We start from the raw sequence: 16064 nt of genomic DNA on the forward strand, positions 1-16064 counted from the left end.
GCACGGGCGTTCACAGACATCCCATGGACCTCGCCTTGGTGTCTCCCCCGACTCATAGGCCTGTTGGAGTGGTCTCCTGTTCCAGTCCCTTCGAGTGGATGGAGCCAGGCGGTGGCCAGACCCAGCTCAGTGGGCTGCACACCCTCAGCCCCTCTCTGATCCTAAGCCCCTCTCTGCATCCTCTTCTTGGCCTGGAGCCCCATCTGACAGACGGCCGAGCTGAAGGCCAGACAGACTCGCGGGAGGCAGGCGGAGAGGGGCCTGGGGGGAGGGTTCCGGGCACGGCGCGGCCCGTGCAAAGGTCCTGAGGAGGAGATAGCGAGGCCCTCCCATGCTCACCCCCGCACGGGGCCCACGTCTGCTCGTGGCTCATCCAGACACTGCCCCGGCCTCCTCCCTTCATCCCACTGTCATCCCCGCAGCCGGAAGGCTCTTGTGAAAACCTGAGAGGTTCGTGAGACACTCAAAGGGAAAGTCAGGTCCTCGGGGTGGCCACGGAGGCCCCCACGACCTCCCTGGCTCCCCGGCACACCCTGTGCTCCAGCCCCCGTGGTCTCCTCCCGCTCCTGCACACTCACCAGGGGGACTCCTGCCCCAAGACCTCAGCGTGGGCCATGCCATGCCAGGAACCCTCCTCCCGGGCCTCTGTCTCCCCGCCGCCCCTGGGTCCCCGCTCACCTCCCCACCCTCCCCTCCCTGCAGCCCCCCTTCCTGAAATGGGACTTTTGCACAGACCGACCCGGTTCCTGAAACACCCTGCTCTACCCAGGCCTCTCCTGCCACCACACCCTTGGGGAGACCTCACACCCCCTCTCCCACACGTCTCTCCTGGGTCCCCACATTCCTCTGGGCCCCTGACTGTCCGCTACTGCTGGGTGGACATGACGGGGTCTCAGCATTGCCCCTCGGGCACCAGGTTCAGTGACGCTGGAGCCTTTATGAGCGAGGGCAGCAAAGCCCTGGGGAGGGACGCACCAGGCTCGCAGGGCAGGTCTGCAGCCTCCGACCACGTGTAGTCTGAAGCCACCTGGGACCCTGATGGCCCGGGTTCTCCCCCAGGGCTCTGGCTTCTCCATGGATGGGAACGGGCCATGTTTTCAGCCCTACTGAGCCCCCCAGTGGAGAAGGCGATGGCACCCCACTCCAGTACTCTTGCCTGGAAAATCCCATGGGCGGAGGAGCCTGGTAGGCTGCAGTCCATGGGGTCGCTAAGAGTCGGACACAACTGAGCGACTTCACTTTCACTTTCATGCATTGGAAAAGGAAATGGCAACCCACTCCAGTGTTCTTGCCTGGAGAATCCCAGGGACCGGGGAGCCTGGTGGGCTGCCGTCTGTGGGGTTGCACAGAGTTGGACACGACTGAAGCGACTTAGCAGCAGCAGCAGCAGCAGACCCCCCAGGGCTCCTCCTGTACACTCTCCCCAGAGACTCTCACTGAACCCCCAAAATAGGGACGGCCACTTGCCCCCATTTTACAGATGGGGAAACTAAGGCTCGGAGACCGAGAGACGTGGACGAGGTCGCCTATCTGTACTGGGAGCCCGTCTACCCCCCTCCTGCTCCTCTCGCCCTGCACCCAGGCCTGGGGTGGGGTGGGTGCGGCCCGGGCAGCCTCCTGCCTGCCCCCCTCCCCTGGCCAGTCGATGTTATCGCAGCTGATTTAATTTCAAAGACGGATTGAGCTGTGGCGGGAGGGAGAGCAGCTAATCGCAGCCGCCATCTGCCCCGTTGTCATGGGGATGGGCTCCCAGCAATCGCGCAGGGGCTGGACCCAGATAAGGGCACTGGAGTGGGCGGGAGGGGGCTCCGTCGGCAGGCAGGGGCGGGCAGGACGGTGGGGATGAGGGGGGACCCAGAGACCCTCAAGGAGCAGGGCCTTGGAGCCAGGGGAGAAGCTTGAGGGTGCCCAGGCGGGAGAGACGAGGCAGTACCGGGGGCAGCGGCTCGGGGTAGGGCTGGTGGGGCAGAGACCACCCCGTCCAGAGCCCGGCTGAGCCCAGCTCCAGCCCCAGCGTGGCCCCCGCTGCAGCCCGCTCTGCGCTGCCCTGGGAAGAGCTGGGTGTGTTCAGGCCTCCCTGGTCTGCCCCCTCTGCCACAAAAGGGCCACAGACCCCAGGGTCCCTCCCTGGCCAGGCAGGGGCCCAAGCTCGGTGCAGAGCAGCAGCCAGCGCCCTTGGTCTGGCCTCTAGGACAGTCGCGTCATCACGACTCCTGTCGTCAGGGATGGCCTCCCGCTGCAGCTGGCGGTGGGGAGCTGCCGAGCACCCACTGCATGCCCGTCCGCCGCATGGCACCCCGCCTCCCGACCGCCCTGCGCTCTTACAGCCCAGGAAGGAGCCCCACGGCAGCTTGTCAACAGACGCTGGCCCGCCTTCCCAGGGTCCGGGCCTTGGGGGCGCAGGGACAAGTCGTGGGGCTCTGCTGCCTGCCTGCCCGCGTGCCGTCCCGGCTGAGACCTGGCCTCGGATGGGCCTGTCCCGGGGCAGCCCGCCCCCTGACCCGCACAGTAAGGCCCGGCCCGCCCCCTCCTGGGCCTCTGCCCCTCGACAGGGGCCCCTCCCCAGGAACCTGCTGTGTGGGGGGAGCCCCGGCACCCTGCTCCCTGCTCAGACCTCCTGCAGACCCTCCCTTACTGTGCACCTCTGCATCAGGACTGCAGGTCTGGATGCCCTCAGCGGCCACCAGGAGTGTCCTGAGGACCCGGGGGGCGCCGTGGGGCCCGGGAGCCCGAGCGCCTGCCCGGGGTGGCCCTGCCCGCCAACCACACCGCGCTGTCACCAACCCCCCCAAGCAGGAACCTGCACCACCGGCCGCTTGAGCCCCCAGGCGCCGTGGTTATGCCTGCGGTCACCCGAGCCGCCGCTCAGGAAACCCCTGGGGTCGTGGGGTTCCGGGGTGGCAGCAGGGGTATGTACCAGCTACTTTCCGCTGCAGACGCCGGGCGGCCCCGGGCCGCCCCAGACCTGCAGACGCCTGCCCGCCCCAACCCCCACCTCCGGCCAGGCTGCGCCCGCACCCACCGTGTCCTTCCAGCCGTCCTCCCGTGCCCCCGGTTTCTCCTTCCTTGGGATCCTGGGAACCAGCCACTCGCAGGTTGCTGAGTGTCTCCCCCTCGACTTTCAAGAGGCCGGCTCCTTGAAGGCAGGGCTGGGTCCTGCTCTGTGTCCAGTGTGCCCAGCGCGGCGGTGACTGCAGGGCTGAGCACTTTCCCTGCGGCTGGAGGAGACAGAGCGGGTGTCCCGGGGCCCCCGTGGCTCCAGGAGGGGCCGGGTGGGCCGCCTGGGCCCCTTCCCTGCACTGCGGGATCCCGCGTGCCCGCCCTGTCCCCCTGGCCCCGGAGCCCGGATCTCCCGTCCAGCCCCTTACTGAAAGCAGAGCAAGAGCGTTAATTGCAAGAGACTGATTCCCATACTTGTTTTAAATTGATATTTAATTAAAAAGTTAATTATTAATTAAGCTTATCGATTGCCTGCCAGTTGCTGGCTGGGCACGGCTGGCTGGCAACATCACCCTGCCTGCGAGTGTCTGTGGGTCTCCGTGAGCCAGGCCAGCATCTCTCAGCCACGAATCCCGCTGCTGGGTATCCTCCCGGCGGGCCGGCTGGCTCAGGAGCCTGGGTGCTGCCTGACCCAGGGTTGGCCCTGCCTGCTGTCTAACTCTGTCCTGGGCTGCAGCCCGGAGCCACGGAAGCTGCTCGCGACTTGTGCTGAACGAGGACGTGACGTCACCCTCCCCAGGCCTGCCCTGTGCCAGGCCCCTGCCAAGCGCTGGTCCCTCTGGCCTCCCGGCTGCCCACCCAGACCCCCGAGGGTCACCTGGAGTCCTTGCCTTGCAGACTCTGCTTCCTGCGGGCTCCGCGGCTCTAAGCCCTCTGCCCTGGGCTCAGCCTTGCAAGCCTGCTCTTCCTGGCAGAGGCGAGGGAGGTGTGGGTTGAGTGCTCCCTGCAGGGGGCACACGCCCAGGCCCCGAGGCGGCGGCTTCTGCTGAAGGGACAGCAGCTATGGGAAGGCCTGGGTCACCTCCGAGGGCCCTGTCTGCTCTGAGATGGGAGGACGGCTCGGCAGGGGGAACCAGGGGGTCCTGGGGGCCTGTTGAGTGTGACATGCGTGACAGGCAGCCATGAGCTTGGGCTCGGGAGAAAGGTCAGGAGTGGGGTGAGCAGTCACCCCCAGTGCCATCGCCACCACCACAGACTCGCCGCACTCACTTAGGGAGGATGGGTTTGCACACCCGCTGCGCCACGGGCAGGGCGCCGTGTTATGTCGACTCTGTGACGAGCAGAGTTCATTCTCACCTGTGAGGGGACTGCCGTCTAGAGGGAGAGAGGTTTTGACCGGTCATCACGGAAACTGAGCCGGCGGGGGGCGGGGGGGCCACAGGGGACAGACAGGATGCGGGGAGACCTGGGTTCATTTGCCCCGGACTTGAAAGTGAGAAAAGGCTGCCCCAGGGCAGACAGGGGTGCGGGCGTGTGCATCGGGCAGCGTGCCGGTGTTGCCACGCGCCAGCGGCGCCGTGGAGACTGTCCCGCAGACCTGTCTGATGGCCCGGCTCGCCCTTCCTTGCCCAAGAGCTGCTCTGACCTAGCGTGAGGACGCCTGCAGGACCTGCTGAGCCCCTGTGTGCATGAGCGCTGCAGGCAGACGGACGAGCCTTGCCTGATGGGGTGAGGGCTACAGCCACGCCCCGCTCGTCTCCGGGTGGACGGGCCTCAGCACACCCCTCGAGGTTTCTCAGCTGGCCTCCCCAGGGTCCGTAGCCCACTGACCACGGAGCAGCAGCTCCTCCTCCAGCTCGCTTTCCCCCTTGCCTGGCCTTGTTCCCCACCCCAGGCTGCCCCTGTTCCCCGGGACCACTTCCCACGACTCCATCCTGCACGCAAAACCCATTTTCCAGGCAGATCTGAGGGCCGCCTTGCCCAAGGCCCGTGCTGAGCTGAGGGAAGCCCTGTCCGGGGGACTAAGGGCTCCTCTGTGGCCGTCCCCATGGGGCTCCGGGCCCTGAAGTGCGGGCACCACAGCTGTTCCCTGGGCTTCGGGGCCCCAGAGGTCTGCGGGTCAGGGTCCTGGCAGGAGAGGGGTGACACGGGAAGCAGAGGAGAGGATCAAATGAAGGGACTCTCGCAGGCGTGGTGACGTCAGAAACAGCAGGAGGCCCGAGACGCAGCCAGGCCTGGGCCCTGCTGAGACCGGGGGTCCCGAACAACCTCGCTCCCGGGCAACCTCAGTCTGCCTGGCTCTTGGCGCCAGAAGCTTGCCGTGTGCCTGGACAGCCCTCAGCTGCAGCGGGCCTCGCCTGGGTGACTGTGGGCCAGGAGCCCCCTCCCCAGGGTCACCGTTTCGTGTGCCACTCTCATGGCAGGCAGGGAAGGGGTTCAGACAGGGCTCCTGTGTGGCCCCTCAAGGCTGGTGCCAGAAGCTGGGACAAAACTGGCTCAGACCCCAAGCCACCCTTGAGTGGGTGGGGTCTGGGCCACCCCCTTCTTAGCCCAGCCGACCTGCACATGCCTTATCTCAGCCATCCATCAGGGCCACCTAGACTAACCAGTCCTGCCAGAAACCGGATCTGGGCATGGAGGCCCCTCCCTGAAGGTGTGTTCAGGAGAGCCCCCCACCTTCCAGGGTCTCTCCGCCAGCCTGAGCAGAGGGTGGGGGCCTGGGGTGGAGGTGTGGGCCGCCCGGCCTGGCCTCCCCAACCCTCTCCTGTGACAGGCAAGGGGGAGTCTGGGCTGGGACCTATGCCCCTCTCCCAGCCATCAGAGCTTGGGTGCAGGAGGGTGGGGTGGGGCTGGACACACCCGAGGCACCCTGGGAGGGATCTCATCTCCGTTTGTTGGTCACATCAGGCCCCCCGACTTGCAGGGTCTTCGCCCTCCTCAGGCAGCCTTGGAGGGTGGCCTGCCGATGTTCCCGCCTCCAGACAGGACACGGAGGTCCGTGCCCAAGTTCACAGGCGGCAGAGGGCACACACACTTCACCCTTTGAAGATGAAGTCCTAGGAGTGAACTCTCTGGACCAGAGCTTCCTCGGAACTACCCACGTGATTGGGATTGACAAACCGGGTGCCGTTGGGGTGCCCTCAGGGGTGCCCCTGGGAGGGGTCCCTGCCCACTGCCCGGCTGGGCTGCCCAAGAGGACCGACTCCTCTGGTGGAGGGTCCCAGACCCCGAGCACCAGGCCCATGCGTGGTGGTCATTTCTGCAGCTTCTGGCATGAATCCCAGGACAGCATCGGCTGGGGCTACGGGGCGGACGCAGTGACCCCGAGCACCCGGGCGGCTCAGCGCCTGATCCCACCCAGGAATGTTCCTGCTCCCGGCCTGGCCTCGGGCCTGACTCCTGACACCGGGCAGTAAATAACTTTCCATTTGATCACCTCTCTCCTGGTGCCTCTGGCTCCGGGGAAAGTGGGCGTGTCCCCAGGCCAAGCTGGGGCTGCGGTCGGAGTCATCAGCCTTCGCGGCCCGAGGCCACGCGCTCATCCTGGTCACCTGGTCACCTACCCTCAAAGCACAGATGGGAAGACTGAGGCGGGGGCGGGGCGGGCCGCAGTGCTCAGGGAAGGCGGAGGAGGGCCGTCCGCGGGAGGGATGGGGGCTGGTCCCCAAATGTGCTCCCACCGCGCAGGGACGACTCGGGGGTCTTCTGCCGGGAACGCGAGGAGACAGGCCCAGAGACGCCCGCCCCCGGCCCGGGCTGCCCAGCACCAGGCAGATCCGGTTCCGGCGGACGATCAAGCGGGTCTGGGGCCGCCCGGCCGCCCGGGTCAGCTGGGGAGCGGGCGCGCGCCGCCAGCGGGCATCTGCATGACAAAGCGCGGCCCCGGTGGGAGCGGCAGGCCGCCCACCAGCCCGCGGCCGCAGCTGCCCGCTAAGCCGCCGCCCCGCGCCCGCCGCCCGCCCGCCCGGAGCTGGGGCCCGCCGAGCCGGGGCGGGGCGGCACGCGAGCCCGGCGCTCAGCTGTGTTTGCTCGGGGGGCGCTGCGCGGGGCGGGACAAAGGCCGGTCGGCCCGACCCCGCAGGTGGCGTGGGGGAGGGGAGGCCCGCAGGCCCCAGCCGCCGAGGCCGTCAGGTCGGGCGTCGCCCCCCACCCCCCGCCCCTCCACTGCCGTCTACACTCGCGCCCCCCCCCCGCCCCCGCGCGTCCACGTTCATGCCGGGCGGGACGTTGGAGGTCGTGTCCCAGTGGGCCCCTGTTGCAGCCCCGAAGCCGGGAACCAGCTCTCTTCGCCTCTCCATCCCGGCCTCCAGGGGCCTGGACCAAGCCCAGGCGTCTCTCTGCCCCCTCCCTCTGCCGGGGGACCTTCACCGTCCTCCCAGCCCCACTGCGGCCTGGTCAGCCCCTCACCCCTGCCTGGACCGCCTTCCTGGGCCCCCACCTGCGGCCCTAGCAGCAGCCAGGAGGCTCCTGTGGACCCCAGGCAACCTCACCTGTGCCCAGCTCCACACCTCCCCTGGCTCACCTGACTCAGGGGAAAAGCTGAAGCCCCCACAGCCCCCAAAGGGCTCATCTCCCTCCCACCCTGCCCCAAATCCTCCCACTTCAGCCTGGTTATTCCTGGAGCGGCCAGGCCCCAGGACCTTTGCACTGCCCTTTGCCCTGCTGGGTCACTCCACCTGATGCCTGTTTGCCTCTTGGTCCATTCTCTCTCCTCGGCCTGCTGGACACACGGCAGTCCTGTGTGGTGGCCACTCACTCATTCCTTTCCTGCTCCTTGTGGAGGGTAAGGCCCCAGGGTGGACACTCTCTCGTCCGCCACTACGACCCCCACTGTACCACTGACTCGGGCACACGGAGGCGTCCAGCAGTCGGCTGCTGAATGTACCTTACGGCACGGGTCCTCCGAGGCGGCCCCTTTCCAGGTGGACGCGCTGAGGCGCAGGGAGAGCGGGCAACCTGCACAGGCTCACACAGCAGCAAGTCTGGGAGGCAGGACCCGAGCCCAGGCCCCAGCTTCCCTGGCGGCTCAGATGGTAAAGAATCTGCCTGCAACGCGAGAGACTCAAGTTCGATCCCTGGATCAGGAAGACTCCCCTGGACAGAGGAGCCTGGGGCTACAGTCCAAACATTGCGCTGTTCACTTCCGAGGGGGTGCTTGAACTAGAGGACCACCGGCTGTTTTTGGCCCTCAGAACAGTTTCAGGGAAAGTACAACTGGTTGTGGCTATTTTTAAAAAATCGAGGTTTTGTGTCAAACCCAGATCGCCAGTTTTTCTTGGCGAATTGGAACCTCTGGCCACACTGGGTGCTCAGACCACCAGGCTGCTCCCAGGCCGGCCGGCAGACCCCCGCCCTGCCCGGGGCCCCCCTCCTGGGCCCTCGCCCTTGCAGTCCCACTGCCTGGAATCCTCTCCCAAGAGCCATTCCTTGGCTGCCTCATTGTTGTTGCCAAGGCAGGTTTCGGTCCAAATGATCCCTCCTCAGAGAAGCCCGCCCTGATTATCTGCCATCGCGCTCCATCTCTTTGATGTATGCTGTCCCTTCCCAGTGGAATGGCATTCCTGGGAGGGCAGGGCCCGGGTCAGGCTCGCCACACCTGTCCAGGACAGCGCCTGCCCCGCGGGCACTGGGTGCATACCTGGTGACTGACCGAATGAGTGAGTGAGGGGCTGGCCCACAGCGCCCCTGGTTCTGGGCACTTCTCGGAGCTTGGGGCTCACACCCGTGCCCCCCAACCCCAGCAGACCTCAGCAGGAGCTGCGCTGGGCAGCACAAGGGTCAGGCCTCAGAGTGTCTGCTCTGTGACCACCTCCGCAGGCTGGGGGAGCCTCTTCCACTTCAGCCCCAGCTCCCTGGCTCCCGAGTCTTCCAGGCCAGCACTGGGGGGTCAGTGCCAGGGTCTCCGCCCGCCTCGCTCCTGGTCTGGCCACACTGCCTTCAGGAGTAGAGGGGCTGCAGGGGCTGACCACTTATGCAGGCTTGCTCGAGACCCGCTGTGTGACCTTGAGCAGCTCACCTGGCCTCTCTGAACCCAGCTCCACTCCCCCATGTGAACTGGGACCCCCGCCCGCCCTGCCTGAGACCCGTGCTGGTTCCTGGGTCACGCAGGGCCGCCAGCACCCAGTGGGAACTTGGGATGAGGGTGCCCCCGGCCTGTATGCAGCCTCCCCAGGCTGGCGGGCTCCTGGAGCCCAGCCCATGGTGGTCACTTCTCCCTGTGGGCCGCAGGCTGACTGGGTACCTGTGTGCTCACTTGCGTGTGGTCCTGGGTGACTTGTGACTATGGGTGGGAGTGTGTGTGTGTGTGTGTGAGTGTGAGATGCTGGGGGTGAGGTGCCTGGAGTGGCCAGGCCAATCCTCCCCAGCCAGGGGCAGGTGGGTAGGAGCGGGCTCTCCGGCCTTGCAGGCAGCCCTGGAGGCAGGAGTCTGCCGGGCCCTGCTGACCAGGGCTGGCCAGTCCGCCTCAGCCGGAAGGGACTGGTTGGTGTCGGGGAGGAGAGCTGGACCCCAGGGCAGCCGGTTCCCAGGCCGGGCCCTGCTGGTCACGCTCCAGGTCCCAGGCCCGGTGCCCAGGAGGGAGGCTGGACCCTGGTGTCGGGCACTGCAGCCCCGGGGCCCCCTCTGACCCTCCCACTGGGGAGGCGCCCACCCACCTCGTCCTCCCCCTTGGCCATGCCTGGCTTCCCGCCCACAGCAGCACATTCTGATGGGGCCTGCTGCGGGCAGGGGCCTCTCACAGCACTGCCCGGTCCAGGCACCACTCAGCTTGCACGCAGCCCTCCACGTCTGCTGGCCGGAGGAGAAGCTTGCGCCTGAGGAGATGCCCCATTTTCAGATGGGCCCTGAGGGATGGGCCCTTCTCCTACCCACCTAACTCCACGCAAGAGCTGTTTCTGACCCCCAGCCCCTGAGCAAATGGGATTTCTGCAGCCCCCCCACCCAGGAATCCGGGCTTGGGTGGGGGGTGCGTCCGCTGTGCGCCCCTGGAGGTGCCCACCTGGCCGCTTCTGAAGCGTCGAGCCTGGACACAGAGAGACCGCATGACACGGAGACCCACGCACACACGGGGAGCCGACTGGCTGGCAGCTGTGGCCTGGGACCCAGACCCGGAATGCCAACCAGGAACCCCCAGCCCCAGCTGGCCCGAGCGTCACCCCGATTGCCCGGCGGGTGACCAGCCAGCCGTCCCCCTTCGGGGCTGGCGCAGGGAGTGGCTGTGCGGCCTGGCACACTCGTGGAAGGGTAGAAGCAGTGTGCTGTCTCCATGCGTGTGTCTGTGACCAGGCCCCTCCCTCCGCGTGAACGTGTGTGACACACGGCCACACCGCATGGCACTCCCGGCCGTGCCCCCTGGCACTGGGCCCTGAGTCGGGGGCCCGGGCTGCCCACCTCGGGAGCTTTTGTCCGTTTCTGAAGTGACAAGGGACGGACAAAAGGGCTTTTAATTAAATCAAAGGAGGAAGCGGGCCGCCCGGACCGCTATTACGTTACCAAACGCGAAAATGAAAACTTATTTTTAAAGCTCTGGTATTAATTTGAGATTATTCAGATAGTTAATTAAAAGTGCAGCATGTGTTAAATATTATTTCAACAAAGATTATCATCGGGTCTCCATGTAATGTGATCTGCGGGCTTGGGGAGCACTATGCAAATGCTGTGTGGCCGGGAGGAAGGGCCCGCGGGGCTGGGTGAAGGCCACTCGCTCCCGCTCCCCGCAGAGGGTGGCGTCCCAGACCCACCTGCGCTGGCGGCCAGGCGCCCCTGTCCGGGCCTGGGGTGACCGGGGGACCGCGACCCTCTCGGGCCTGCCGGGCAACAACAGGACCCCCACAGCCGTCCAGGTGGGGCTCGGGCCTTCAGGGGACCTGGGCGCACAGCTGTGGGTGTGTGGGGTGTGCATGAGGGTGCTGGCCAGGCCTGTGGGTGTGTCTGGGCCCTGGTCCGTCCATCGCTTGCACACGTGCCCCATGCACAGGACATGCGTGTTTGCACCAGGCAGGGGGCGGCCCCGAGCACGCCTGTCCCCTCTCGGAGCCCCAGCTGTGACTGGGGGTCGTGGTGGGGGCGCGCCTCGCGGGGAGGATCACTGGGGTCCGGGGCGTGAGGCACACGCCCATCTGCACACAGCATCGTCAGCCTGCGTGGAGCTTGAGCCCCAAACAGCCAAGTTTAAAGAAAGTGAGGCTGACATTCAGGTTTTGTTTAACCTCGTGTGTCCAAAAGAGAGTGCTGGTTCAACAGGTGACCCGTGTAAACACTGCTGGCCGAGGTGGCCTGTGTTCGCTTTCCACGCTAAGCCTGGAGGTTGGGGGGTGCGGGCCCTGCAGGCACCCCGGCCGGCCGGCCAAGCGTTCAGGTGTCCCCGCCAGCCGCCTCAGCGCCGGCCTCGGAGGCGCGGGCCGCTCCTGCCCTCTGTCGGCGGCCGGCGGCAGCGCGGGCCCCGCGGCTCGCCCCGCCCGTGGGTGTCTCCCCGCCCGCGGGCGCCTCAGTGCCATTTCCCACCAGGGGCTGTGGCACGCTCGGGAGGGCAGGGGCTCAGAGAGGGCCTGCCACCCACCCGGGATCACACAGCACGAGGCAGGGAGGGCCCCAGCTCTGCCCGCCCAGCCGGGACCCCCACGGGCCCTCGGCTGTGAGCAGGGTGTGTCTCTGAGGTCTCCCGCACAGCCTGGGCACAGGCAGTGCCTAGTAAATCCATCCCAGGCACGGTGCCATGCCAGGACGCGCCAGCCCCGGGGCCCGGCTCAGTGCCCTGGGTCTCAGGCCGACGGCTCCCCTGGTTTGCGAGGACCTCGCTGACCGTCCCCTCCTCATCACCCTCGGGGCCCAACACGAGCCTGCGTGTTCACGACTCTTGTCTCTCGCCTCCCCTCTCCTGGGCTGGCAGCGCCTCGCCGGCCACCCCCAGCCTGGCTCAGCGCCTGGCCCCCCAGGGAAGGAGCAAGAGAGCCGCGTCAGGAGGGGACGCAGCTTGCCGGTCACCGGGAGCATCAGACACCACTAACCTCATACCCCAGCCTTCTACAAGCAGCCACTTACTCAAGAGAAGTCACACTCAGGTTCACCTAAAAATTCAGCGGCTTATTCACAGTTGCCCCAAACTGGAAACCACCTGACTACTCCCCAGCTGATGGACACGCAGACGTGCAACCTGCTCAGCGGCAAAGGGAACGACTGTCCACATTACGGACGGTGGATGACCCAGAGGAGGAAACGCGGCCTCGGGACATTCGAGACGACAGAAACCTGGCCCCGGCAGGAGGGGCCACGGGCGCCTGTGGGATCTGGAGGGCGCGACTCGACCGTAATGGACCGAGTGTGTTTCCTCAGACTAACAAGCCGTGCGTGCGAGAGGGGCACTTTTCCTGTATGCAGCTGGCAGTGATTTTCAAAAACACAGGTAGTTACAGACTTTCAGAGTCTTGGAGACACCCAGGCCCCCCCACCTCTGGTCCTGATGGTGAACTTTGCTCCTGCAGCCTGGGAAAGCGAAGGAGGGGGTGGCCCCCGCCCCCTGCGCAGGCTTGCTCCCCACGACCAGGCGGGCCGGGGGTCCGCAGAGGCGCGACCGCGGAGCCTGGAGGGCCCCAGCGGCTGCCCCCACGACCAGGCGGGCCGGGGGTCCGCAGAGGCGCGACCGTGGGCCTGGAGGGCCCCAGCAGCGGCCCCACGACTCCTGCCCACGAGGCCGTTGGTGGAGCTCACTGTCTTGTCCTCTGTACATTTTTCACGTGTTTGAACCAGTTCCCTAATAAACACGACAAATACTGGAGTGATTTACAACAAGAACAGCACGACTCCCTCTGCAGAACCCCGCCGGCCTCTCCTGCAGCCCTGGGAGCCGAGAGCCACCGTGGGCTGGCGCAGCGGGCGGCGGGGGCCCAGGCCAGGCCGCGCGCAAGTTTCTGGGTGTCCCCGTCCCCGCCCGCCGTCGCCAAGGCTCCGCGCGCACTCTGACCCGCAGCCCCCGGGGGTGGGCGCCGGCTCCCCAGCAGAGAGGACCAGATGGTGTGGGACCACTGCTGAGGACTGGCTGGGAGGCTGGGAGGCTGGCGTTAGCCGACTGGAGCCACAAGTTTACACGCCGGGAAGCTCCCCAGTGAAAGCAGACAGTTCAGTGGTTTTCATGTGTTGACAACGCGGTGCAACCGCCACCACGGTCTAAATTGAGGACGTTTTGTCCCCAGAAGGGAGCCACACCCACAAGCCCCCACTGCCATCCGGCCAGGTCCCCTGGCCCCTGGCGACCACAGGCTGCTGTCTACAGCTGTGGGCTTGCCTACTCGGGACCCTTCTGGAAACGCCATGACCCAGCGTATGCCTTTGCTGTCCGGCTTCTTTCACTGAGCCTGTTTCCAGGGTTCATCCTTGTGGAGACTGTGGTGCTGTAGTTGCTAAGTCCGTCCGACTCGCGCGACCCCGTAGACTGTAGCCCGCCAGGCTCTGCTGTCCATGGATTCTCCAGGCGAGGATACTGGAGTGGGTTGCCATTCTCTTCTCCAGGGGATCTTCCCCACCCAGGAAACGAACCTGGGTCTCTTGCACTGCAGGCGGATGATTTACCAACTGAGCCGTGAGGGAAGCCCACGTGCAGCCTGTATCCTATTTAATTCCACGTTTCACTTCTCCCCTCGTCAGCTGATGGAATCGGGTCCTCTCCACTCTTCTGCTGTCCTGACTCACACTCGCTTTGGATGTTTTCAGCTCTCTCTGGTGCAGGCCTAGGAATGGAATTGCTGGGTCATATGGTAACTTTATTGCTACTTTTTTTTTAAACAGCTTCCCTGTGATATAACACACACCACAGTTCACTCCGTGTGTGTGAGTCTGTGGCTTCAGAACAGTCACAGAGCTGTATGCCATCCCCACGATCAGCTTTAGGTCCTTTTCAGCACCTGGAAGAGAACCCTGTCCCCCATGCTCTCCGCCCTCTTCCTCCCATCCTCTCCTGGCCTGAGGACACGCCCTCTGTCTGCATGGAGCCGCCTCTGGGCAGCCCACGCGTGGGGAGTCACGGAACTCGGCTCTCTCAGCGTGTGGCTGTTCCTCCTCCCTGCAGTGTTTTCCAGGCCCATGCACGCAGCACCCGCGCTGCCCGCCTCCGCGACCACCGTCATCACGAGTACCTTCAGGTGAGCGCGTCTCACGGGGTGACGTCCTGTGTGGCGTGTGGCTGCACCCAGCACGTGCTGTTTACCGCTTCATCAGCTGATGAAGGTCAGCTCCCACTTTGGGGCAGTCACTGTCTCTTTCTAGGAGACCCCCGGCAGCGGCTGCGGGGCAGGCGGTGTGCACCTGCTGCGAGCCCCTCCACCCTCACCACTCCCCAGGAGGGCACGTCCCGCCACTCACTCATCTTGCGGGCGCACCTGTTCCAGGCCTCACTGGGCCCACATCTGCTTGTGCTGTTCAAAGTGGGGTGCTGGGGGCTATGGGGTCTGGGAACCGGCCACGTGACCCCGGGGGCAGGCGGCCCGTGGAAGCTGCAGGAAGGACCTGGATGCTTACTCTCCCTGGAGAGAGGCTGGACTGGGACGCACAGATTTGAGGCCAGGGTGGGGGTCGTCCCCGCCCTCCTGGTGCCCCTCAGAGGGGGCAGGCCGTTCCAAGATGCCCCGAGGACCCAGGCAGCGTGCAGGGAACTCCGGTCCTGTTCCTGGTCAAAGGAATCAATGAGGCGATGAGCCTCAGGCAGTGGCCGACAGCAACTGGGGTGTCTCGGGATGCGGGGTGAAGGCGGGGTGGGCTTCTCAGAGGTGCTGGCTGGGGGATGCCGCCCCGCAGGTCAGCCCTGGGGGTAGGGAGCTGCAAATGTAGACTCGGGGCCCCCGGTATCCCCCCGTGAGGGGAAGCCCATCTCAGCCAGGGTGGGGGGGCGGATCGCCAGTGTCTGGAGGCTTGTAAGCAGAGGCTGCAGCAGTGAGCCCCGCCTGGCCTGGGGGGCTAGGGTGTGCAGGCCAGGTGACATCCTCGCTCTTGAGCACATGGTGTCTGCAGGTGGGCTGGGGAGGGGTGCTCGGGGCTCCGGGGGCGGCCGGGCCCTCCATCCTGTGGAGAGATAGGCGAAGGCTGGCGGGCTGCGCCCGGGAGGAATGCGCCCGCCTCGGGCTCGTAAACCTGCTCCTCCCGCCTGTGTGCTGGATGAGGTCATGCAGAGGTCACCGTCAGGAGAGGCTGGCACAAGGTGAGGCGTCCAGCTCCAGGCTGCTCACTCCCTGGGGTGCGGGGCCCGCGGTGGGCCAGCTCCAGGCTGCTCACTCCCCGGGGTGCGGGGCGCACGGTGGGCCACCAGGCAGTGCAGGATGGGCGGGGAGTGGAGGTGAGCGTGGCAGGTCTCAGGGCCACACATGGCCAAGAGCCCAAGGTCATATTCTTGGGGCTCCCAAGGGTACTGCCCAGAGGCCGCACTGAACACAGGCCCTGAGCCCTTGGGGATGGCAGAGATGCGGGCGAGACTGCTGGCCCACGGCTGTGCTAGGGCCACTCACGGGGGCCCCTGGGACACAGCGCCGTGGCTGTGGGTGGGCCTCAGCCTGGCCCAGGCAGGCTAGGTTCACTCAGACCGTGTGCGGACAGGGAGCGGGCCTGGAGAGGGTGGAGGGCATGCCGTGGCCCCTGTGCCCTGCCTGCCGGGGACAGCCTGGGATGCCCGGCCCGGGGACCTGGGTGTGGTGCCCCCTTGGCGTCTGTGCCCGGGCTGTCATTTTCTGCTCCCCCGGTGGAGGGTGCAGAATTGGAGGCCATGGGGACCCAGCGTTTCTCTCCAATGGGCCCAGTCTGGGTCCCCGCCTGGGCCTGGCTGGTGGGCCTGGCGGGGCGAGTGGAGGCCCGGAGGCGGGGGTGCCGTGAGCCGCGGGCACGGAGCTGGGAGCCCTCGGGGGACAGGCTGCCCCTCGGAGCCATGACGGGCATGTAGGGTGGGGGCACCAGGAGCCCCCGGAGGCCGCTCTCCCCTGGGGAGGCTGCCCCCCCGCCCGCCCCCCTCTGCCACCTGCCCGCTTGAGGCCGCCTCCAGCAGAGCCGCTCTCCTGTGTGCAGTGAGGAAGGAAATTGCAAATTAATCTTTATTTCCATCTTGGAAGAAAATCTTAATTCTCTGCATGGAAATGATCCCCGTCCTCCCA

The sequence above is a fragment of the Bos taurus genome, chromosome 22 (assembly GCF_002263795.3).
Source record: "Bos taurus isolate L1 Dominette 01449 registration number 42190680 breed Hereford chromosome 22, ARS-UCD2.0, whole genome shotgun sequence".
Lineage (NCBI taxonomy): Eukaryota > Metazoa > Chordata > Mammalia > Artiodactyla > Bovidae > Bos > Bos taurus.